Source organism: Microtus pennsylvanicus, chromosome 11, assembly GCF_037038515.1.
Source record: "Microtus pennsylvanicus isolate mMicPen1 chromosome 11, mMicPen1.hap1, whole genome shotgun sequence".
In the NCBI taxonomy this organism is placed as follows: domain Eukaryota; kingdom Metazoa; phylum Chordata; class Mammalia; order Rodentia; family Cricetidae; genus Microtus; species Microtus pennsylvanicus.
The window spans coordinates 2,260,927-2,287,914 of NC_134589.1; the positions used below are offsets into that span (position 1 = coordinate 2,260,927).

The window sequence follows — 26,988 nt, forward strand, 5'->3', positions numbered from 1 at the left end:
AACACAAACAACAGAGATGACTAAGAAAATCCCAGTAACAAAACCACAGTTAAACAGCTAGGAGATGGCTCAGGAGGAACGATGTGGAACCTCACCGTGGGAACTGGTCAGCACACCAGGGAAACAGAGATATAGGACTTGAACCGACCTCAGCAGACACTCAGCTTTCCCAGAGCCAGTCCCACATTCAATACAACCGCAGCAACATCTAGCAAGGTATTTATGAAACTAAACAAGCTGATATGTAAACCCACACAGAGGACAGAAAAGACGTGCAAGGAAAACTAAGAAAACACGGAAAAGGGAAACCCCACAGTTGGTGTGGGACAACCTTCCTAGAAACCCCAAATCCTGCAGGGCGTCTAATTATGATGATATGATTGGGGCTCAAGACCCCAGATCAGGGAACCTCAGCACAGAGACACCAGAGTTTGAGCCACACACCTGGGCTTCTCGGGAGTAGAGCTGAGAGTTAAACTTTTCTAACAGCTGATTTGTTAAAACCTGGGCTAGTTCGCAGGTGAAACGAGCTGAGGACCAGGGCAGAGATGAGTCCGGTAATGCACCGAGGATGTTGAAGCCAATGGTGGGGCCAGAGTCTCTGGTTCCCTCCATTTATTCTGTGCCTTACACTTAACTTTTAATGGTAAAATCCCAGTGAACAGAGCCTGGGGTAGTAGAGGATCATCAGAGCACTAGAGCACACCATGTTCTCTCTTAAAACAACAGCAGAACCAACCAGAAAAACAGTGAAAGGTCATATGATCTGATCTTAAAAAGTAATGTATATGTTTGCATATAACGCAGCTCAGGAAACTTGTACTGTTTGATTTCTAAGAAGAAATAGCACAATGGATGGTAATACCTCGTTTATTTTTATTGTTTACGATAAGTTTTGGTTATCCTGGGTCCTGCCTGGTGTTTCCATATGTGTTTTAATTTCTGTGAAGAATTGCATTAGAATTTTGATGGGGGTTGCACTGAATATGTAGATTGCTTTTAGGCAGGATGGTAATTGTCACGATATTAATCCTACCAATCCATCAGCATGGGAGGCCCTTCCATCTTCTGGTAAATTCTTCAGTTCTTACAGCTTTCATTGTACCAAGTTAGATTTCATTTCCTTGGTTAGATGGAGTCCACGGTTTGGGTTTTGTTTTTTAATCTATGGTAAAGGAGATTGTTTCCTTGATCTCATTCCCACTACGTTTGTTCTTGGTATATAGGAAGGCTACTGAGGTTCGTGTGCTAATTTTGTATCCTGCTCCCTTGCTGAAGGCAGCTGACTGTCACTCTTGGTCACCTACAGCTGCAGGTGCAACACTTACTCACCGAGCACGGAGAGATCAAGGTGGCTGCGTCACCCTGCTGTCTAGCACTCATAGTGGAAAGGAAGGCGCTGTGCATTCTGAAAAGCAAGGGCGGTCACCAGCAGTTTGACGCAGCTGTGCACCCTGCAAGCTACAACAGCACCTCGCCTGGCAAAATATGCAGGGATACAATACTGTCATGAATGTTATATTTATGAACCTTATGTTTTTCATTGGATTTAAAATCCACTCTACAAGACAAAAACCATGTTTGTTTCCATTAACTGGGCCCAAATCCCATGGCTGGCTAGGTCACGGGCCCTACTGAAAAGTCTAATGCTATTATTATTCTGCTAAAGGACGTGTAACAAGTGTAACAAACTGCTCTCTACTTTCTTATCTTCCATTCTGCCCGGGGGTGAGTGGAACCAGCAGTCCAACCTCAGACCACCACAGAAGAGGGCAACTGCTCCTCCCTCTCCTTTTAGGAGGTCACACTGGTAAACAAGAACCCAGTGCCTTTGTGGATGAGGATGTGACCGTGACACAGCAGGGGTCAGCCAGCACCCACTGAGAGAAGAGCAGAAAAGAGGGTAAGGGTTAGAACAGAAAGCGGGGAACACCGTGAAAGTTCTGAAGGTCCCCGAGCCTTTAGCGAGAAAAGGTTACACATGAAAGGAACAGCAGAAACGGAGTCCAGCCCCCCACTGATGACCATGCTTGGCCTCCCCTATGGACATCTGTGAGGACAGGCAACCTTCTGAGACATGGTTCTGGGCACTGGAACACGCTCATCTGCTCCCTCCTAGGACAACTCACAGCTATGGCCTTTAAAGACAGTAGAAATATGTTCATGGAACCAGAGGTGATTCACTAAATAAGAAGCCCCTCTCCCGCCCCAGGGTGGACTCTCTGGAGAAGGAGCATGTGGACGTAGACAGAGGCACCAAGCAAAACCACCTGAAAGTAAAAGCCCCTTGGAGTTTCTGAGATGAGAATCGGCAGCGCCTCACTGACTTACACGGTCCTCCCAAGATCACTTAGCAAACTACTTCCTGTAGTGATATTTTGTTCATGTGTTAACAAAGCCTGCCTGAAGATCAGGGTGCAGAGCTAAACCACTAGAGGCCAGGGAGTGGTGGCGCACACCTTTAATCCCTGGGCAGAGGCGGATCTCTAGTTCAGGGTCACCCTGGGCTAAAGACTGCTTCTGTCTAAAAGAGAAACAGCACTCACACAATCCTTTAATCCTAGCACTAGGGAGGTGGAGACAGGAGTGCTGTGGCTGAGTGGAGAGAGAAATATAAGGAGGGAGGAGACAGGAGCAGTCTGAGGTTTGGTGGAGACAGATGGAGTCTGGAGATGCCATCTGAGGACAGGATCATCCCTTTGGTCTGAGCATTGGTAGAAGTAAAAGAACTCTCTAGTGTCTGGCCTCTCTGCTTCTCTGATCTTAAACATTAGCCCCTATATCTGACTCTGGGTTTTTAGTATTAAGACCAACTAGAATTCGTGCTACCCTTCCATCAGTATGGAGCCATGATGGAGGCTGAAGTCACTACTGCAGATGACTAAGTCAACTATTTTCATAGACTGACTTAATCAGTTGGTAAAAAGAGAAATAAACAAGCTGACCACCGAGGGTGCCAGCCCCGGTCATCCATGCCAGTATGTAAGAACTTGAGAAAGCTGAGGCGCCACAGGTCCTTCCAGGCTTCCTGAGTTCTCTGCTCCATTAAGCAAAACACACTGGAGTCGTATACAAAGCACTTGGCAGGGCTACTCGCAGGGCTGGGCAATCTGGGGTGCCTGCCCCAAGGTGGCAGGATCAGGGTCCAGCAAAGTGCAACTCCTCTCAGGGTTTCCTCACTCAAGACCAGAATGTAGCTCATAAAAGAAAACAGGGTGGTATCACCAGGGCCTGCAGGAAAGCTAACCCACAGCAAAAGGTCCCAAGCACAGGCTCAAAGCCCCTGTGGGAAGAAATACTCAGAGAAGCACAGGGAGGAGGGCAGGGATGCTGAGGTAGGCCTAGGCAGGTGGGCATCACTGCCTGGGAGTCCTCCAGTCACATCTTCCGCATGCTTGAAATAGCCGGCTGGGGCCTGGACTCTTTGGAGCCTCTCTGAAGAGGGTGATGTCTGAGAAGCCTGACATTGCTCACTATCCACTGTGTACAAATGACTGAATCAAGCTACAGACAATATGGGGCGAGCACTACTTACAATTCAGTATGTGCCCTTCAATACCGGGCGTGTCTGGTTCTCTCTACAGCGTGATGACACACTACCAACAGCAAGGTTGTTCAGTGACACCAGATTGCTAGTGACATTAATTATTATAATTAGTGAAGGAACGAATCAAAATGACGAACATCAAAGTGACACCAAGTGAATGTCACTACAGCTCTGTAAAGTGCTGTGGGAAACAGCACTTGGGTACAGGGCAGTTATGGTGCTTGGCTGCAAACCTGCACAGCAGAAGACTGGAAAGAGGCTAGAGTACAGCGGTAAAGCCAGTGTTTACCACGCATGACCTCCACTCTCAGGAGAGTTAAGAGTGGTTGAATCAGGGGCTGGAGAGATGGCTCAGAGCAGGGATGAGTTCAATTCCCAGCAACCACATGGTGGCTCACAACCATCTCTAATGAGACCTAGTGCCCTCTTCTGGCCTGCAGGCATACATGTAGAGCACTCACATATAAAGTATAAATAAACAAAATTTTAAGAACTAATAAAAAAAATGGTGGACTTGTTCTTAGCTCATCACTGAGTTTCACTGTGTCCCTGAGTAATATTGCTTAAGACACAGACTCTGAATTCTGAACATTGTTGTGGGATATTTTGATCAGACTCTGACACTCCTGAAACTGCCAATAAAATTGACCTTGAATCAGAGGACAGAGCTAGCTACTAGCTGACCAGAATCAACCATAACAGTTTTGAAGGACCCAGAACATACAGAGACACAGGAAGTAGTTGAGAAGGGTAAGAAAGCTTCTCAGCCTTTGGATTGAGAAGAGAGAAGAGGGAGAGGTACAGGGGAGGTGAAAAGAAAAGGCAAGCGGACCAAGAGAGGAGCGGAGGACCAAGAGAACCAAGAGAGCACAAGGCTGAGATGGCAGGGTTATATAGGACAGAGAAGCTGGGGAAAGGAACAGAAAAGCCTGGACTAGAGAGTTTTAGGGCAGGGGCCACCAGCACTGAATGGGCGTGGTGATCAGCGCGGTATGCTAACAGACACCACAGGAGCCATTTGTCTGGATTTCTTTGGGAGCTGACAAAGAGTAGCCAAAAAGGGCTCTAAATGATACTTACTCTCTTTGTGAAAACACAGGAAAAGCAGAAACATTTCTATTTACTACCAAGAGAACTAGCAGGGAAATCATAAACCAAATTCCAGCCATCTTAGAGGTTTGCAAGCCCTGGAGGAGGCCAGGTCCCAACAGCAGAGCCGCCTCCTGCTGTTAATACAAAGTGCAGCCAACAGAGGCTTGTAGTCCATGGTGGGCGTGAGAACTGAGAGAAACACTCTACCAGAAAGAAATGCAGAAAAGGGGGCCTCTTTCTCCTTTATTGAAGACTCTTAGCGTAGTGGGGAGATGTGAGGCGAGCAGAACAGGAAAGGAAAGGAAGCTGCCAGAAGGTGGATCTGCTCATCAGGAGAGAAGGTGTGGTGGCAGCAGGGGCTGTGCCTCCCCTCCAGCCCTGGGCTTACAAACACTCACTTTAACAGCTTTCTCTTCCCTCAAAATCTTACTGGGAAACATGAATAAAAGGCTAATTGACCTTCGTGCATATGCTCAGTCCTCCATTTGCTGAAATCCCCTGTACGTTATGTACGGCACCAAAAGGCCCAGACACCATCACTACTCGTGACCACATGTGAGAACTAAAGTTATGGTTTAAGTTTTAATTACTGTACCTAAGAGATGCATAAAACAAAATGTCTCTCACCTGTAAAAGTACAGACACTTCCTGAGATGCTGGAGGCTGTTTTATGTAAGATTGTAAGCCACGTGTTTCCACTCCCCTAAGGAAGTGTGTCTGACCCAATTGAACAGAGGTGTGCTTGATCACTTGTAGATGTACGGTACATAGCCATGAACTTGATCACTTGTAGGTGTGCGGTACATAGCCATGAACTTGATCACTTGTAGGTGTGCGGTACATAGCCATGAACTATGTCAGGATGAATGCCTGCCCCTGATGGGATGTAGGCGGGAATACACAGGCAGGAAGTATGTCAGGATGCATGTTTGTCCATGATTGGACCTGGTGAGAAATGTATCTTTATAGATTTGCCTTTACAAGCAAAAATGGACTTGTTGGCATTTTCTGGGAACCCAGGAATGGGCCTGACCAGAGTCCACCATCCTGGCCAGTATTTAATTAAAGCTTACTTCAAATTTGGCTTAAAATTGTGGCAATAGTCTTCTTCTCACCTGGTGGGACTAACACATGCTCTTGGAGCACACTTCCTTACCATCTGTAACAATGACTGCCCACACAGCAGTGGGTACACTCACAGCCCACGTCTTATGTCTTACAGCACAGCCATAAACGGTGCATATTCTCACAAGGAGCCAGAGGACATAATGCCTCATGGTTCCCAGCATCTCTCATTAAGGTCACCAGTTCTCACCCCACCCCAGAGTCTGCCCTTCAGCGGGCAGTGCACGCTCTGCTCCTTCACAGCAGACTCGCTCACTTCAATCAGCTTCCATAGCCATGAGCTGCAGCTGACCGAGAAGGGAGTGTGCAGGACTTCAGCTTTCTGAGCAATGGGACGGAGGGTAGGGCGCCAGCTCAGCTGAAACACCGGCATCAGTGGCCATCACGTGCCTTGTGACAAACCACAGAAATACCCCGCATAAACCCCGCATAAAGCCAAGTATGGCGGGGGTGGGGGTGCGGGGGCTGCAGAGGTCGATGGATCTTTGTGAGTTCAAGGCCAGCCTGGTCTACAGACTGCCTTCCAGGACAGTCAGTCAGGGCTACACAGAGAGACCCTGTCTCAAAAATGGAAGGGAGGGAGGGAAGGAGGGAGGAAGGGAGGGAGGGAGGGAGGGAGGGAGGGAGGGAGGGAGGGAGGGAGGGAGGGAGGAAGGAAGGACGGACTCCAAAGAAAGTAAAGAGAGCACTCCAGAATGAGACCAGCCCAGCCGTCCAGGAGCCATGTCCATCTGCTACCCAGTCCAGGTTCACGTGGACCTTCCGTCTCTCGTGGAAATGCTGGGCACTCCTGGCTTTCTGCCTACCTCTCTTTCTTCTTTTCTGTCACAGCAGATTTTCTTGCCTCTGTGCACTCTGCACAGCTATCACACTGCATCTGTAACATCACAGCTCTACCGAAAACTCAGCCATTGCCTCCAGACACTACACCTCAACAGGCGTGTTATCCTCCAAAAGCACACCCAAAGCCACAGAGCTGAAGTCATGCCACGATCTTAATAAAATTAGGGATTCGTCATTTCTGACCTTGGCTCTAGAGAGGTCTTATCTTGTGCAATTGCAAAAAAAAAAAAAATTAAAAAATAAGAAAAAAAAAGCTTCAACCTCATTTCAAACCTATCACACTGAGAGGACACATTAATGGACCAGCATGAAAGGCACTTTGGATATTAATAATGTGCCTCCTGGGGGTTGACAGGAATTAATTAATATTTTTAAGGGCTTTGAAATGAGAAACAGTAAATTAAATGTCACCACACCACGTAAGGTTTCATTTCAAAATGAGGACGCCTGGATAATGGCTCTTTGGAGTGAAAGACTTCAGGCAGGTGAAGCATTCAATGGTTTGGGGAATCTCACTGGGCGCACAAAACAACAAAACAAGTTTCTAAAGCACCGCCTGTTGTGCCAGGCGTCCTCCTGAAAAGCCAACTCTTAGGATATAATAAAAACAGTCATGGGGATTCTGGGACCTGCAAGAGAGGAAAAGAATATAGAAGGAGTAACTCAGGACAATCGGAAGAAAGCCTGGGGCTCTGGACTCTACTTTCTCCACATTCAGAAAGGGTTCCTGGGATGGGGTTCTGCAGGTCCTCTCTGACTCCTGCTCCCACACGGCTGAGAGAGCAGGCCACCATCGTGTAGGAAGGCAAGGCTGCCATGGTGTAGGAGGCAGCTGTGTGAGCCCTTCATGAACTCGGGATACAGTGATAAACCTAAAACAGCCACAGTGGGAAGAGACAGAGCAAGGCTGCACTCATTGAATGTTCTCTTGACAAACCCTCAAGCTGGGCTAGGAAACCCTGTGCAGCAGTTGCAACATGCTTACTTCCTCCACAGGACTTCTGCCACCACTGTCCTGTGGGAATGGACCCTATCTTTGCCAGGTGTTGTCTTTCTTCTCCCTTTCTCCCTTCCTTCCTCCTTCCTAATAAATGAACCACCTGGAGTAGCGGCACTAGCCTTTGCACTTGGGAGGTTGAACCAGGGGGCTCAGAGCCACGACATTTCCTTATTGTTGAGTGTTGTCTTAAACAACCCAGTGTGGCTGTGTTAGAGAGCAGCAGTGAAGCAGGCCCTCTGTCACTACTGCCAGGTTCCTCTGCAGGGGACACACTGCCTGGACAGCTGATCTCTGCGCCAAGGCCATGGACTCAACGTGGACAGTGTTGGCCCCCACACTTGTGCCACAGAACCCAGATCACACACTATTCAACACAGTCACCAGTCAAGCCCCTTCCCCATCTCAGCCCTCCAGCCCTAAGTAGCCAGACAATGGCTATGAGTCACATTGTGTGTCTGTGGTGAAGAACCAGGAAAGCCTTCAGGGAGCAGGCAGGAGAGTGCAGCTTTGAAACAGGTACCTGGTAAAAAGCCATAAGGACAATTTTTTCTTCCAGACAAGGGCAGGGCCTACAATGCATTCCACAGGTCAGGTCATAATCTGCAGAAACCTCTTCAAGAGTAGAGAGTAAGGGGAAAAGAACAAAGGGCAAAAATCAAATGATGGCCAAGCAGAGTTGATCAGAGGGGTGGCAGTGGGTAAAGAGCCTCCCAACATGGACATGAAGCAAGGGCTACACAGCACCCTGCAGACACAGCTCTGACCATGCCACTCCTCCGGCTGTTTCTATGTACCATAGCAGCACTCGGCCAAAGAGGTCTTCCTGACCAACTGCAGCTCCAGGCCACGAGTCCTTCACCTGGCTTTCCTGCTGCCCTACTTTGCTTTCTGTTGCTATGAAAGCAGCATGGCCAAGGGTTTGTTTCTTCCTAGAGCTCACAGTTCATCATGAAGGGAAGTCAGACAGGAGCTCAGGGCAGGAATTGGCAGGCAGAGCTGAAGCAGAGATCATGGATTAACACTGCTTACTGGCTTGCTGCTCACCCTGCTTTCTTACACAGCCCAGGACTACCACAGTGAACTGGGCCCTTCCACAGTAATCAAGAAAATACCGAGACGGGCCTGTAGGCCAGTGTGACAGAAGTGTCTTCTCATCTGAGGTCCCCTCTTTCTAGAGGACAACAAGCTAACCAGCACAGCTGCCCTCGAGCTGCTTAGCTGCTGCTCATCTCTGAGCTGTGCTCCTCCTCTCTTGGTCCTTGCCCTTCTTGTCGCTTGGCCTTAGTCTCACACAACACAGAATTCCTAGGTGTACCTTCAAGACCAAATCTCTGGTCAAATTCCTAGATTTCTTGTCTCACCCTGTACTCATCTACCCAAAGTAGATTCTAACCCCCTGTGGTATGACCCTCTGAGGTAACAGCCACAGACAGACGGATAGACGAACAGAAAGACAACAGGCAGGCAGGCAGACAGACAGAAGGACAGACAGGCACCCCTCAGATCCTGTCTCTGGATATACACGTCACTTAAATGTGTGTCTAGACTACATTTACTTTATTAACAACCTTCTGCCTTCAATTAGCTGAGTGCTCTAGCAGACCTCATAAAACCTCGGGGTTAACTTTTATCAGGAAGAATGTAGCCCAGGTTTGTGTAATTCAGGCACTACGTCTACCCCATTAGAACTTTAATTTCCCGTTAAGGCTTCCATGGAGATGCTGTTCTGTGTGCCCCTTTCCCTGACACTGTCACTAAAAGACCAGCCTTTCACTTCAATCCCTTCATAGAACACAAAACAAAAGCTAGCTGACTTTGTCCATGAACCCCTTGGGTCTCTGCAATGTGAACAACGGCCTGGACAAGCAGCCAGAGGCTAGATGACCCCAGGCTGCTGGAGAGGGACAAGAGCCACAAGAACAAGGTTGATACCAGCTTGCTACAGTTTAATCAGCATCCTGGGATGTGGGGAAATGGTGCTGGACAAATAAACATCTCATCACAATGATAGAGCATGGACCAGCATCTTCAGCATCCCTGGGCTGCCTCCTGGTATGGGATTCCCCTCTGTATGCTGTGAATATGCTTTATTACCATGGGCTAATAAAGAAGCTACTTTGGCCTATGGCGGGGCAGAATATAGCAAGATGGAAAATCCAAGCAGAGTCAGGCAGGTGCCATATAGTAGCCCAAGAAGTAAGAGGTAACAAAACATGAGCCTCATGGTAAAATATAAAATAATAAAAATGGGTCAATTTAAGATGCAAGGCCTAGCTAGGAATATGCCTAGGCCATTGCTCAAACAGTGTTGTAATTACTATAGTTTGTGTGATTATTCAGGTCTGGGTGGCCGAAAAACAAAAGAACAGTCTCTACATACAGCCTCCTCTCCACCTGACCTTCTACTTGCTTGGCCTAGCCAGACATCTCTGCAGCCCGAGTTCCTGAACTCTGAATGGGCAGGGTAGAGTTAAGCTGTTTTTAGAAGTACTAGAAGCAGCCTTCAGACTGCGTAAGTTCAGAAGAGCAGGCCACTCTGGCCAGTTCCAAGATTATTCATCATTTTGGGGGAATGTCCACACTGTCTATGTGCTTCATTCGAAATGACTGCAGAGAAAGATCTTGGTTCCAACAGTACCAGGTATGCCCTTCTGCTCCCTTTGTATATGCGTGCAGCTCCTCCTCTAGGCACATCTCCGCCCTGTGTACACACGTGCAGCTCCTCCTCTAGGCACATCTCCGCCCTGTGTACACACGTGCAGCTCCTCCTCTAGGCACACCTCCGCCCTGTGTACACACGTGCAGCTCCTCCTCTAGACACACCTCCGCCCTGTGTACACACGTGCAGCTCCTCCTCTAGGCACACCTCCGCCCTGTGTACACACGTGCAGCTCCTCCTCTAGACACACCTCCGCCCTGTGTACACACGTGCAGCTCCTCCTCTACACACACCTCCGCCCTGTGTACGCACGTGCAGCTCCTCCTCTAGACACACCTCCGCCCTGTGTACACACGTGCAGCTCCTCCTCTAGGCACATCTCCGCCCTGTGTACACACGTGCAGCTCCTCCTCTAGACACATCTCCGCCCTGTGTACACACGTGCAGCTCCTCCTCTAGACACACCTCCGCCCTGTGTACACACGTGCAGCTCCTCCTCTAGACACACCTCCGCCCTGTGTACGCACGTGCAGCTCCTCCTCTAGACACACCTCCGCCCTGTGTACACACGTGCAGCTCCTCCTCTAGACACACCTCCTCCCTGTGGACACACGTGCAGCTCCTCCTCTAGACACACCTCCGCCCTGTGTACACACGTGCAGCTCCTCCTCTAGACACACCTCCGCCCTGTGGACACACGTGCAGCTCCTCCTCTAGACACACCTCCTCCCTGTGGACACACGTGCAGCTCCTCCTCTAGACACACCTCCGCCCTGTGTACACACGTGCAGCTCCTCCTCTAGACACACCTCCGCCCTGTGTACACACGTGCAGCTCCTCCTCTAGACACACCTCCGCCCTGTGTACACACGTGCAGCTCCTCCTCTAGACACACCTCCGCCCTGTGTACACACGTGCAGCTCCTCCTCTAGGCACACCTCCGCCCTGTGTACACACGTGCAGCTCCTCCTCTACACACACCTCCGCCCTGTGTACACACGTGCAGCTCCTCCTCTACACACACCTCCGCCCTGTGTACACACGTGCAGCTCCTCCTCTAGACACACCTCCGCCCTGTGTACACACGTGCAGATCCTCCTCTAGACACACCTCCGCCCTGTGTACACACGTGCAGATCCTCCTCTACACACACCTCCGCCCTGTGTACACACGTGCAGCTCCTCCTCTACACACACCTCCGCCCTGTGTACACACGTGCAGATCCTCTTCTAGACACACCTCCGCCCTGTGTACACACGTGCAGATCCTCCTCTAGACACACCTCCGCCCTGTGTACACACGTGCAGATCCTCCTCTAGACACACCTCCACCCTGTGTACACACGTGCAGCTCCTCCTCTAGACACACCTCTGCCCTTCGTTACAGCTTCTGTTGCACTCTGCATGCTGAGGGATGTAGTGGGAGGGCTAGAGAGGAAAGAAGCAGGTGCACCCATGGCAAAGAGCCACCTCTACAGAAGCCTGCAGCTCAGCCAGAGGTCAGTGACCTACCCACCATTCAACTTGAAAACTTTCTCACTGAAAACCTAACAGCACAGGACCAGCCTACTCAGGTGGCAGAGCTTCTCCTGGGCAGGTGAGCAGCCAGTGGTAACATCAACTCTCAGGACACATTCTGGGATTCACTTCCTAATATCCCTTTTCTCTTGCCACCACTCTACAGGGTAGACAATGGTGGCACTCCCTGCATTACAGACAGGAATCACGCGGCAGGGCAATTTCAAGACCAAAGTCAGGTTCCAGCCTTACAGTCTACTGCTTACCACCCTGGCATACCAGGGTCGACTCCTAACAGGGTTCTTGGGTTGTGCAAATGAAAAGAAGCAGGACCAATCAGAACAAAAGGAACTTGTGACTGGCAATCACACCTTATATGATCTATCCACTTCCATGCAGTCCTCCACCAGACACGCAATCCCCATGTTGAAACAAGAACATCCCCACAATCTTCTCAGACCTGTCTTCTGGTGCAGGGAATCCCAAGACTACTTGAAAACTCACAATGCTCTGACAAAGTTCGTGGTTGGCCACACCTGTCACTCACCGCCACCAGCCTTCATCAGGGGCTTCCAGCCTATGCCATGCTCCCTCTGGATCTGTGTTCCTGCTCTTATCACAGTGCAGTCTTATGCTTGTCACCTCAGACACTACATGAGCTAACGAACCAGGGAGGGAGGGAGGGAGGGAGGGAGGGAGGGAGGGAGGGAGGGAGGAGAGGGAGGGAGGGAGGGAGGGAGGGAGGGAGGGAGGGAGGAAGGAAGGAAGGAAGGAAGGAAGGAAGGAAGGAAGGAAGGAAGGAAGGAAGGACGGACGGACGGACGGACTGGGAAATCCAATAAGCAGGATGAGATGGGATGGGAGGGCAGACTGGACTTTGGCCACGGGGACTAGCACCACTCACTGGAAACAGAGACCTCCCAGTTGAACCTGTATGACTGCCATGGCTATCATTCAGACATGGCTCATGTTGTCACAGGATGACTTGAAGATTGTGACACTAACCAAATGTCAAAAGGTTAGGTCATACCTCACAAGGTCTCAAACCACACAGAAAATTCACATGTATTAGAACAGCACAGCAGAGCAGCCTTGGGATTGCACAGCACCATGAAAGGCCAAGCTTGAAGAGCAAATGTGGGAGGGAGGGAGGGAGGGAGGGAGGGAGGGAGGGAGGGAGGGAGGGAGGGAGGGAGGGAGGGAGGCGGGCAGGCAAAACACCAGACCAGAGGAGCTTGTAAGAAGAAAATTACAGCCTCCACCTTCCACTCCCACAGCAAATGTGGTCCAAACGCACTGCTGAGTGTTGAGCATCTACGGGGTCTGCCCAGGTATCAGGAGCCAACTTCCCTGGGTCTCTAGTACAAACGTCATTCGGCAGTGCACACAGGTGCAGCCTGTAATTCCATTCACTTCCTTTTAAAAGAAAGACCAGGTGGAGTAACAGAGGTCTGAGTATGAGAGGGTACAATGAGTATCTTGCCAGTAGAGCTCACTCTAGGCATTCCTGTGGACCATGCTGGAGGAGCAGAACGGCTTTCTGACACTAGTTTAGATTACTTCACTAGCCTCAGCCAAATGTCTTCATTTCCCTTCACTGACAACCAGAACAACCTGGATTTCTACCACAAGGAAGAAAAGGTCATCGCTGCATGGGGCCACACAGAGGGTCTCAGTTGTGTGAGCCTGGCAGACCCATCCAGTGGGTTAGCAGCAGCCACACGGACGCAGAAGGGAGAAGGCGGCAACCCTCCGGGTTCCACCACGGGTCTGCCCCAGAAGAGCAGCTTCACATGAGATTTGTAAAACCATCTCTCTTTCCCTTATCATTATTCACCAACAAGTCTGCCTTCCTTGATTGGAAAAAGAGGCAACGGTCCAAAAACAGAAATCTTAGCTTACACATCAGGCTACTCCACGCCTGAAGAAAAGGGTTCCCTTCGGCTCCTCAGACCTGCTGGCAGGGGCCCTGCACCGACACAGAACTTACAGACACAGGACACACCCTTCTCAGCTAGCCCTGCCCTGGGGTTTCAGCAGGCAGCACCTGCAGTGTGCTAGATCGTCACGACTGCCGGCTGCAGTATAAAGGACGGCCTGCAACCATTCATTCCCACATGCAGGAGCGGGTTCGCCTTCACAGCAGACCAATGGCCCACAATGGAAGAGCTCTGAGTTTGAGTAAAGAACAGAGCTTTCATTCCAAAGTGGGCCTTGGTTTCTAATCTGATAGAGTGCCTACCCGCCCTCCCCCAAAAAAAACCACTAAGAAGAAAATCATGTGCATTATGCCCACCATTAATACAGAAAAGAAGAATACTCCTTTGAAATTTTTTGGGGGAAAAAAGAAAAGTACAAGTCTTACATACATATCACACATTACTGGAATATTACGTGTGGGGGTTGTTGGCTAGGAAACAGGATTAGCAGGCAGATTTCCCTGACATCCTTGATTTGTTTAACTTGAAATCAGGAAAACTTTACATAACTATAAAATGAAGTTAATTTCATTTTAAAAGAAGACCTTAAAAGTTGTAGACAAGGGGCTGGAGAGATGACTAAACAGTTCAGGGCACTTGCTGCTCTGTAGGAGACCTAAGCCTGGGTCTGAGCATTCACACCGCACGGCTCAGAGCTACCTGTATCTCCAGTTTCAGGGAATCCAAAGCACTCCTATGGCTTCTACGGGCACTCCACACACACACAGTGCACACAAGTACACTCAGATCACATACATACACAAAATGAAATTTTAATTTTTTTTAGATTTCATGCATATGACTGCCTGCCTGAATGTACATACATACATGCCTGGCACTCACATAGGTCAGAAGAGGGAATCAGATCCCCTGGAACTGAACCTAACAGATGGCTGTGAGCTGCCATGTGGGTGTTAGGAACCAAACTCAGGTCGTCTACAAGAGCAGCAAGTAAGCTTAACCACTGAGCCGTCTCTCCACTCACCAAATAATTTTTAAGTTGCAAGCATTTTCAAACAAATGGATTTGGTTACACATCCAAATAGCTGCTGAGAAGACAGAAAGCGCTCTCCCAAGGGCCCATGACACAGGGCAAAGTGCCCGCACCTGAGCCCGCCATCAGGGGGAAAGCAGGCACTGAAGGAGCAGTTAGTTCTCAAGACCACTGGTGGGAGTTGCCATCATCTCTGAAATTAGTGCAGTTCCGTGTTAAATGGAAGCTGGGCTGCTGGTGTCCATGAAACACCTGGACACTCAGAGGAGGAGAGAGCACAGCTTCCATTTAACACGGAACCACGGGGTCAAGGAGAAATCTTGGAGTCCTCAACCTGAGTCAGCAAGGGCTCAAAGTGCATTTTATCTCTAAAGCACAGAGAGGGGCTAAGGGTGGACAATGCACACCCTTGGGACCTGGATTAAGTTTTCTAAACACCACATCCCACTAAAAAACAAAACAGGTACTCCTGTTTTTGGCAAGTGGCAAGACACAGTGAGCATCAATTATTCCCAAATGCAGAATGTTTCTGAACACTGAAGAGTTTGGCCACACATGTGCCCACACCCCTTACTGGTTACCTGTGAGAACCAGTATTACTTCGAAACGAGCACATCAAGGACAGTAAGTATTGATGCTGGCTGTCCTCTTATTCAGTGACTTGGAGCTATCCAATGAGATCAGAGGAAGTATATGGAAATTCCCTGATTAACCGCAAGGGGAGTGGCAGCCAGGCAATGGCTGCTGGGAGCTTCTCACAGTACCAGCAGAAGACAACTCATGAAAAGAAGCTTGCAATGCCACTTCCGAAGCACCCTGGTCACCAGAATCAGCACAAACCTCTAGGTTCACCTGCCATACTGAGGAGTCCCAGGGACAGATGCCAGTGTGGTTTACCACTGGAGTAGGCGTCAACAAAACCCAGACCACATTAAATTCCAGGATGCTCAGAAACTCATTTCTTCAGTCAGTCCGCTTAGGAAAGGGCTGACAGACGGGACATGGAATGGACCGACTGATAGATTAGCAGAGTACACAATTCCATCAATGATGCCCTCGTCTGTGACCTATACAAATCGACTGTTCACTACTGAGGAGTCAATTATTTTTAGAAAAGAGACGAAATGACATGACATCTGGAATTGGCTCCAGAGTGAGCCAGGTGAGAAGATGGGAAACAGGTGGGTGACAGAAGGCTGAGGACAGAGGATGGGCACAGGGAAATGGCCCAAGAGGAAAGGTTTACAAATACACGCAGAGAAAGCTACAACCATAAATTAAAGGCAAATGAGCAGACATCCAGACGTTTCCCCGCTTCTGCCTCTGAGCAATGGGAAGACAAAGATGGGCAGACTAAATCTGCTTACAGAAAGCACTTTCCAGGGTGTGCCCAGATATTTTAGGGAGGAGTCCTGATAGGTAAAAAGCTTTAAAGTGCTTTTATCAAAAGCAGACTGCACAAGGGTAGCTGTCTGTCAACTTGACACAACATAGAGTCATCTGGAAAGAAAGAACCTCAATTGAGAAAATGCCTCAACCAAATTGGCCTGGGAATCTGTCATTTTGTTGACTGATGGTTGATACAGGAGGCCCAAGCCACTGTGGGTGGTACCACCCTGGGAAAGTGGTCCTGAGTTGTATAAGAAAGCAGGCTGAGCAAGTGATGAGAAGCAAGCAGTACATTACACTCCTCCCCAGCTTCTGCTTCAGCTCCTGCCTCACCTTCCCGCCTTGAGTACCTCAGTAACGAAGTATGTTCTGAGAACTGTAAGATGAAACCTTTCCTCCCCAGGCTGCTTTTTGGTCATGGAATTTTATCACAGCAACAGAAACCTAACAAACGCCGAGACAAGGCAATACTGAGAAGGATTATCACACTCCAGAAACACATTTTGTGCATGCACACGGCTACTGGTGTGCTCAATACTCATCTCCAGGACTACACACAAGAAGACGGTGTGAGTGTGTGAGGGAATCAGCACTGCCAGAAGCACCTCGGGTTTCTCTGCACAGCACACCTGGGAAACACCCAGGGCTCCTCGGTCCCAGCTGATACCTGATGGGCAGACGGAGTCCTGGAAGTCAGCAGCAACTGACCGATAATGGACGACTGAGGCTGAGACTCGCGCATCAGCTTCTCCACCTCTAGAAAGAGCAGGTCTGCTCGGCTCACACGGGGGTGGTTAAGACTTAGAAGTCAAGCCTGGTACCGACTACTGCTCCAGAGCAGAGCCCTCTCCACACAGGATTACACTGTCTTGTGAGTAAATAAATCACTTATCACAGACTAAGAGGTGTAGATCCAGCTTCTCTGAGAATAATGTTGCCAATGGGGACATAAAAGCGCCTGTGTTCATTTCCTGACCAGCTGGTAGCTGTCTGAGGACAGAAGAATATTTACTGACTCATAAGGTCATCCTATAGCCTTAAGAAGGCTGCAGACTACTCTAGGCGCATGGTACATTTGACAAAGGTTTGGAAACGCTGGGAGCACTATTGTTAGCCCAAATCCAGAGTGCCCAATTGACTTGCAATAGATGAGACCCATAAAGGCCATGTGTTTGTGTTTTGCATTATTAGCCATCGTGAGGTCACTTCCAGCCCATGCACACCACTACCCACTACAGCATGGCTAGGGCCATCAGCTGACTTCAGCTTCCACAGCTGAGTCCATCTGTGCCACTGCTGTAAAAGAAGAACAAAATGAGAGTAGCAAATTAGCTGGGGAATCACCCTAGTACCTTCCTGGTCCTTCTCAAGAAAGGCCGACCAGCCCTCAGGCTCAGGCCTGGCCAGGGAGGCCCACAAGGGCCAGAAGTAAAGCTTCTGGAGCAAATGAGCAGTGGCCAGGTGAAATGTGTGGAGCTGGAGCAGCCGTCTTATCATGAGACAACACCCAAGCAAGCAGAGAGCTCACGTAGAACCCTGACTGCCAACCGCTTAAACATCCCGTGCTGTCACCACAGATGCTGCTGTTGATCCAGGGAGAGCAGGTAGAATGGGTGTGAGAGCACACACTTGGAGCCATGGCAATTGTGATCTTAGCAAACTACCTGGGTCTCTTCTGTGACACTGGGGGAGGGGAGGGCACAAAAAAGCACAGCCTCTGTGAAGAAGTTAACATATAAAAACCCTCCAAGCAGGGCTTGGCAGAGTCAGCACTCACAGGGGCTATCTAATACCTGGAAGCAAATGCACCCCAATCACCCTGCTTCTTCCTCGTGGTGGGCACAAGCTCTCAGCCCTCTGCCCTTTCTGTGCCTTTCCTACAGACTGGCCTCTCCTGGGTTGCAATCTTGTGCTTTCAGGGGCTTCAGGAGTCAGCTGCTGGGGTCATCTTCCAGCACTGATTCCACCAGACATTCCTCCAATCTGGGATACCCTTCTGAATTCCCTGTCTCTCTGAACACACTGACTTACACGTACTTGGGAAAAGTGAATGCCCTCCTTGTTTATGTATCAGATAATCCCAAACATCTACATCGCCATAAAATTACAACTTTCAGAACTCAGTAATAGGAGCCAAGAGCATAGTGAGGACTGTACATAGTGATTTGACATCAGATCTGGAAGCACTGGGCACTGGGCAGAGGACCTGCCTACTCTGAACACAGCAGGTGACCATGCGGCTTCAGGAAGCCATGTGGCTGTGCAGACCCCATTTCTGAGCTGCTGTGCTGCATGCTACAGCATGAACATAGTAAGGCAGACCTGCACCTCCAGGCTACTCTGAAGAGGCACCAACATGACAGACACTGGCCCTCTGCCTTCCTTTCTTCTAAAACAGTGATTTGGGGACTGTGCTATGGCATGTGACTTCAGCATGCATGAGCAAGGAGTGCACCAGCGACCTAGCACCACTGACACGGGTAATGAGTGTGGAAGACAACAGAGATGGACACTCACCCCCACTCCATCAACAACTGTACAGTACCAACGGTGCAGAAACCACGATACATTCACAAAGGAAACACAGCACAGATGGCACCTAGGTCTACAGAAAGCTGTGCAGAGAAAGTGGTTGACTCCTCAGAATGAAGGACTGAGATGCTCAGGGAGTGACACACAGTCACCACGCTGTGGAAGCACAGGCTACACAGGGATCCACGTGGCTCTGAAGGAAGGCTAGACTGAGGATCCAAGACAAGAGGGGACACCTGGCAAAGAAGTTACCCTAAACAGGCCTCTTGCAGAGACAGTGCCCGTCCTGAGGTCTTCGGGAGAAGCAGACCACAGGCCTTGTCCACAGGAACAGCCCACAGAAAGGCAACTTAGGTGACAGAGGCTAAGATATGGGCTGTTCCTCTCTGCTGAGCTAACAGAGCAGAGGAGCAGCCATCAGAGCTAACTAGAACTGGCAGGTGCAATAAGCCATGTGATGTTAGCCCTCATGGCCCCGCTTTTAAGGTTAAAATAAATTACATTTAAGAACCCAAAGCAGAACAGTCTAGTCTCGACTGCGGCAGCCTGCCTCTGTAGGAGCCAGGCAAGACCAATTCTTCCTTGGTAAACACATGGCCTCATTCATCCGAAGTCTTTCCAACCTTGCCACGGAGAACACTTTCTAGGCAATGGACACACTGCAGGAAAGACCAGACTCTGCAGATGAACTGAATTCAGAATGGTGAACCCAGTTCTCTTCTTCACTCCACAGCACAAAACATGGGTCCATCTGCCCTAACCTACAAATTGGGCACCACAGTGCACTCGAGGGACTGCTGTGAAAATATGCTATGTTCTCGTGTGGCAAGTGCTGGCACCACATCTAGGCAAGAGACATCCAAAATACATTTGTGCTAAATCACATCTCTGTATTAACTGCATTTCTGTCTTGTTTTGTTGATAGAGTCTCACTATGTAGCCTTGAGCAGCCTGGAACTCTTGGAATCCACCTGCCTCTGCCACATTGAGTGGTGGAATTCGAAGTGTGTGCCACCAAGCCTGGTTTTGTATCAACTCAGTAAGACATGCGGTCTCTGGCATACCTTGTTCAGCACTGATGTCATGAAGAGACATACAGGTTTGAATCTGTATTTGTCCCAGAGAAACTCCCAAGGCAGACTCCATGATCCTGAGAGGAATGACCCCTAACCCCTAGTCCCCAAAGTCTGTTCTCAAGGTGGTTTCTCTTTTGATCACTACTAGAAAGGAGCCCACAGCCTGAGGCAGCTGTGCACACATGGAGATGGAGTTATCATCCAAGAATACAGAGAATGGGAACAAAGCCATGCAAGACAAAACAACCGCTCACGGTAAAACTATGGCAGTGGCCGTTCGCTGTCAACTGTTTTATACTAAATATAAGGAAATATAACAGTCAACTTTATACTAAAAAAAATACACCGGGTGGTGGTGACGCACGCCTTTAATCCCAGCACTCGGGAGGCAGAGGCAGGCTGTCTTTTTGTAAAAATGATCCAAAGAAAAAAGATGACTAAAACACAAGGAAGATAGATAAACCTGAAGCAATTAGACCAAGGGGGATGAGGAACATCACAACTCTGTGCATAACTTTTTATGCAGGTTGATGTACAAATCTCTATTAATATTTTATAAATTCAAAATCTATAATTCAGGTCAGGGGTACAGTCCAATAGTATGGTGTTTATCCGGCATGCCCAAGGCCCTGCGTGCCACCCCAATTCTATAAATTATTATTATACTAATCATTACTATTACTACTATGACTACTACCACTACACTGAAAACATGGGAAGGAGCCACAAACTGGGATACAAAAGAAAACAAATGATTCGTGCCAAGCATAACAACTCACACCTGAATCTCAGCACTTGGGAGACTGAGACAGGAGGATTCCTAAGAGTTTGAGTCCAGCATAGGCTACAGAGTAAGAACCTCAAATCCCTTTCACTCCACACCCTCCAAATGATGCCACACACCTTGCCAATGAGCAACACAGGGCACTACAGACAGAAGAGGAAAGCAAGCCTGGGAACAGAACCATCACTCCAGTCTAGACATGGCCCCACAGTGGCAGAGGAACAGTAACCATCACCCCAGTCTAGACATGGCCCCACAGTGGCAGAGGAACAGTAACCATCACCCCAGTCTAGACATGGCCCCACAGTGGCAGAGGAACAGTAACCATCACCCCAGTCTGGACATGGCCCCACAGTGGCAGAGGAACAGTAACCATCACCCCAGTCTGGACATGGCCCCACAGTGGCAGAGGAACAGTAACCATCACCCCAGTCTGGACATGGCCCCACAGTGGCAGAGGAACAGTAACCATCACCCCAGTCTGGACATGGCCCCACAGTGGCAGAGGAACAGTAACCATCACCCCAGTCTGGACATGGCCCCACAGTGGCAGAGGAACAGTAACCATCACCCCAGTCTGGACATGGCCCCACAGTGGCAGAGGAACAGTAACCATCACCCCAGTCTGGACATGGCCCCACAGTGGCAGAGGAACAGTAACCATCACCCCAGTCTAGACATGGCCCCACAGTGGCTGAGGAACAGTAACCATCACCCCAGTCTGGACATGGCCCCACAGTGTCAGAGGATAGCAGTATGAATTCAGCTTGTACTCTGAGTGTGAATCCACGTTGATCCCAGTAAGCATATCTCAAGAACCTCAACCCAGGTACACCTTTCACCATAGGTGATACTCATAGGCTCCAAGGATGAGGACTGGACTTGTCTGAACCAGCCGGGTGTCCTACTATATTCGTCTAAATACCTGCCAGGCTCATCAGATGTGAGGTAGGATGCGAATCACTTGCCAGCATTTAATAAACAGCCATCGTTTGTGTAAACTTAGTCTCTCTGCAGTGCTAACAGCAAAGATTCTCCCTACACTGTTTCTTAATATCCAGTTAATCCAGTACTCAATAAAACGAATGAAATAAAACCGAACCTCTCAGAAGTATAGCAAACCATGCCATACTTGTTGGTCTTGTATTATGTTAAGGGTCAGTTAAGCTACGTTACTGCACTCCCCTCCATGGCTCCCCCAACTGCCCCACAGCCTGCTGTTAGCAGGCACACGGTCGAAGCAGGGCTGACATGTGCCCACTGCCACCAGTCTGGGGTCAGAGCTGGCCATGCACAATATAAAGAAACCATGCAACAAGAGACACAGTTACCAGGGTAGCAGGGTACAAGGAGCCGCTGGAGCCACTAGGCCAGATAACACTGGTATCTCTATGGCACAGGCACTCTGCTTATTATCTGGTCTGAGACAGCTCTTAATGATGCTCTTCTCCTAAAGAGCTACTGATTCTAAATCAAAACCAACACCAGTTACTCAATTCTGGTGTCTGTGGACCACATTTTCCTGACTGAGATTAGCTGGTCCTTTGAAAAATATAACAAAGCGGGTGCCAAGTCAGCCTCTGACCTGCATGGGCTCGACTCCAGCAGTCAGACCACACCATGCGACAAACTGGAGACACCATAAACAACCAGCCCTTGGAGCACATGGAGTGGGTTAGGCACACAGCTCAGCCCTGGGGAGACCACTTAACTCATTTGCTGGGTTGAAAGAAGTGTGTGTGCATAGTGACAACCACAGCAGCCACACCTCATGTGTGTGACATGGGATCTTACAGGTCTTCAGGGTGGCACATAAATCACAGAAGAACCTGGTCTCTGCTAGGTCACTAAAGTCCCCTTGGACATGACATACAACACAGACCAGTGTCATCCAGTAACCCACGTGTCTGTTGGAGGGCAGCACAGCCATATTCTTTCATGCTCTCGATTAAGACCAAGGAAGGTGGGTACTTCCTTCCCAGACGCCCAGCTGAGACAGCAGATGGCAGAGGCTACTGTTATGAAGACACAGAGAAAGGTGGCGCCTGGCTAGGGCACACAGGTGTGACTGGGCAGCCGGGCAGATTCCCGTTGCAGACCTGACTTTCACTTACTACAGGCAGCTTCCTCTGGCACAGTCCCAGGAGTCCAGGGGATCAGAAACATTTCCGTTTAGGGAGCCTGTGCACAGTGAAGGGCAAGAAGCCAAAAAATGGATATTTGTAAGAAGGAGAGAAGGGCCAAGAATGCAGCCATGAACCAGGTCAGAAATCCCAAACTCAGCAAACAGTCCAGGGATCTCAGGGATAGCTCCAGGGAGGAAGAAGGGTATAGATTTGGAACAAGTTTTGAAGTAGATAATTTAATGGCAACATCTACAGTGGAGGGTCAGAAAGCCAGAGCCTTCAGCTGTCCACAGAGCAGCAGCTGAGAGCTAGAAGGAGAGAGAAATGGTCTGACTTGTCACCGAGGAGAGCGAGGGTTAGCTCCAGGACATCTGCCACCTGGGCTCTTTCTCTGGCTGAGACATCAGGCAGCCAGGGTGGCTCCAGCACCGGTTTGCTGCCACCCTGCCTGGACAATAAATGCAGATTTGGCCCCAACACATTGGGGAGCTGTCAAAAAAGGGAAGAGCACAGGGCAGTGATGACAAATGTGCCACACTAAGTGACGGACAAACAGACAATCCACTGAGAAGGCACTGAAACTCCCACCGGTCAAACCCTTCACAACATCCTTTAACACAACCTGCCTTAAACTGGATTCAAGTTAGTAAATAAGTTATTTTTACCACAATGAACATTAGTAATGTTCAGGCTCAAAAAGTAAGAAACTAGAAACAAAAGAAACAATATGACAGAAATCCTCAATTTTGAATATCCATAAAGACATTGTGCTGGCTAGTTTCACCTCAACTTGACACAAGCTAGGGTCATCAAAGGAGGAAGGCTCAGTTAAGAAAATACTTCCATGAGGCCTTGCTGTAGGCAAGTCTGTAGGGCATTTTTCTTAATTAGTGACTGGCTGGGGAGGGCTCAGCCCTCAGTGGATGGACCACCTGGGTTGGTGGTCCTGGGTTCTATAAGAAAGCAGGCTGTGCAGCTTATGGGAAGCCAGCCAGCAAACACCACTTCCCCATGCCCTCAGCATCAGCTCCTCCTGAGTTTCCAGCCCTGTGTGAATTCCTGCCCTGACTTCCTTCAACTGCCAACAGTGATTTGGAAGTGTAAAGCTTTTCCTCCCCGCGTTGTTTAGGTTCTGGTATTTCAACACAGCAACAGAGACCCAAACTAGGACAGCAGCCTTACCGCCTGCATTGATAAAAACCGAAACAAAACCTTACAAGAACACAACTGATTACCACTGCGAAACCTCCTATGAGGCTCAGACTGAAGTAGAGAGCACGTGACTGTCTCGCCCCTGCCTCCAGCCCCAACTCTGCCCTCCAGGAAGTACATTCCAGCCCACAGTGAAAAATTTCTTAATCACAGGGGAAAAAAGTAGGAAAGGGGTGATCAACAGGGGCCTGTGAGTGACCAGGGAGAATAGAGCTCTGCTGGATGAAGCACCCAAAGAGTCACTTCACCATAAACACCAACAACGTATGCACAACGAGACAGCAGCAACAACACGGGCAACAGAAAACATCTCTGAAAGATTCTAATCCATGCAGAGGGAGAAACTGACAAAACAGATGAGCGCCTAATCCTGTAGTGGCTCCGGGAGGCTTGTCTGACCCCCTGCGCTAGACAGCGTGAAAGAGAGAAACCATCCACTCTGAGGGCACAGTCCCTGCTTACCAGCCGCCTCCTTCTTTACTCTGTGACTGCACGCATGCTTGAGCCTGTGCATACGCAGACCAGAGGTTGACTGCGTGTCTTTCTTGAACATTCTCCACCTCGTTTTCATTGAGACAGGGTTTCTCACTAGACTTGGAACTCACTAGCAGCTAGACTAGTTGGCCGGCAAGACTCTGGGTTCCTACTGTCTCGGTCTCCCAGCAGGGGGTTTTCAGGCCTGTACTATCTATCACACCCTGCTTCTGAAGAGGGTGCTAGTGATCCTAACTTAGGGCCTCATTCTTGTGCAAGCACTTTTACCACTGAGCCAATCATCCAAACCCCTTTCTATTTTTAAGTAATTTTCAATATTCAGAAACATGGTAAATCTAGTATAGATTCCCAAGTGGAACTCAGTCAGCGCATTCACCTGCCGAAGCATGCACACTTACAGTGGCATCAGCTGGCTGGGGGAGATGGTGTAGCTTGCTGTTCAAGCTCGGAATCCTTGGAGCCTGTTTTTTAAAGCCAGCCATGGCGGCTCATGCCTACAATCCTAAATCTCGGAGGTAAAGACATGAGGATCCCTGGAGCTCAGTGCCCAGTTAGTTTTGATAAATCAGTAAGATCCAGGTTCAGCGAGAGACCATGACTCTAAAAACAAGGAGGAGCACGGCAGCACGAGTGATGAAGCCTTGAAGATCCTTAAAGAATCTGAGGCCAGCCTAGTCTACACAGTGAGTTCCAGGCCAGTGTGTGGTGGTTTGAAAGAGAATGGACATCCCCCCCCCATATATATTTGAATGTTTGGTTCCTAAATGGTGGAACTGTTTGGGAAGGAATAGGAAGTGTTCCTATTGGAGGAGAGGTGGGGGGGGGGGGACTTTAGGGTTTCAAAAAGCCCATGGCTATGGCCAGGTCTTGCTCTCTCTGCTTCTCAGCTACTGCTCCAGCACCTTGCCTGCCTGCCACCTTGCTTCCCACCATACTGTCATGGACTCACACTCTGAAACTGTAACAAGCCCACAATTAAATGCTTTCTTTTAAAAGTTGTCTTGGTAATGGCGTCTCTTCACAGCAATAAAGAAGAGATTACGACGCAAGGCAATTTCCTTAGAGGACAAGATCAGCACCTCGGGGGAACAAAGCAGCAGACGGATTTCCTAGGGCTTAAAGTTTTCTAAGACAGGGTGTCTCTATGTAGGCCTGGCTCTCCTGAAAATCATTCTGTAGACCAGGCTAGCCCAGAACTCCAAGATTCTCCTGCCTCCACCTTCTGAGGCTGGGATTAAAGGCATGAGCCACCACACCTGGTTTGGATGTTATTTTTTTTTTAAAAGTAGTCAGGATTCAGGAGCAGCTTCCAAAGAAAATGACATCAAAAAAGAGACTGTAAGTGTGAGCAGATGTCAAGAGGCAAAGGAGACCGGCCCAGTAAAGCTGGGGGACAGGTCAGGAACACCAGAAAGTTCACCATCAGGCTGAAATGCTTTAAACAGATCGAAGAGTCCCCTGAAGTGAAACCTACAATGTCCCCAGGGTGGAAGAAGTGCCATGGTTAGGGGGAAATACAGTTTTAGAGTTACTCTGAAGTATTTCAGACGTGGAGGGAAAAGTTCTGGGAGCTTGCAAAGTGCAATGCTCCTGGCAGTCAAAGCACGGTGTGAGTCAGGCAGCGTGGCGGCACATGGCAGTACACCACCGCTAAGACAGCAGTCACTCAACGAGACAACCGCATCACACGCAGCCTGAACAGCACTGTGAGTGGCGTGCACCTCCCAACTTTCAAGTGTCTCCCAGCCCTGCCTACTCTGCTGACTTCTACCACAGAGGATTGCCCAGCACTGTGAAACCAGGTTCCCGGCTCTGCCTGACGAGAGCTCACATCTCCCTGCGCCTCCATTCCTCACAAGTAATTGAGCCAAAGGCTGCCAAGGCCCTTACAGGTGAGAGCCCTGGTCCCAGTGCTCTGGAGACAGGTGGGGTTGAGGGCATCACCTTCGTGTGAGCCACTCCACAGCCTCCTGCACTTAGGTACCTTCATTCTCCTCTAAATTCAACTTCGCTCCGCTATACTCTTGTGGTAGGATGTAAGATCCTATACTCCCAGCACCGGGACCCAAAAACAAAGAATTCAGACTAAGCTCACATTCTATAGCTGTAAAGAGACACCGTGGTCAAGGTAACTTTTTCTCTTTAGTTTATTTTACACACCAACTACAGTTTCCCCTCGCTCCTCTCCTGTTCTCTCCACCCCACCTCCCTTCTAGCCCCCCCCATCCACTCCTCCTCCATCTCCATTCAGATGGGGTAAGGTCTCCCCTGGGAATTAAAAAGCCATGGCATATCAAGTTGAGGCAGGACCAGGCTCCTCCTCCCCTCATCAAAACTGAACAAGGCATCCTACATAAGGAACAACTTCCAAAGAGCCAGCTCATGCACCAGGGACAGGTCACAGTCTCAGCGCTAGGGGTCCCACAAACGACCAAGCTACACAACTGTCTCCTAGATGCAGAGGGCCTAGGTTTGTCCCATGCCAGATCCCCAGCTGCCGGCCCAGAGTCCGTGAGCTCCCACAAGCTCAGGTCAGCTGTCTCTGTGGGGTTCCCCATCATGCTCTTGACCCCTCTTGCTCATATAATCCCTCCATCCTGTCTTCAACTGCATTCCAG

The 26,988-nt window shown here is 49.4% G+C and overlaps 1 protein-coding gene across 2 annotated transcripts in view; it reads right to left on the reverse strand.

The window, feature by feature from the left end:
- The window catches only part of Rptor (regulatory associated protein of MTOR complex 1), a 306,486-nt gene that overhangs the window by 185,920 nt on the left and 93,578 nt on the right, over nucleotides 1–26,988 (reverse strand). The gene's annotated exons all lie outside the window — the stretch shown is intronic.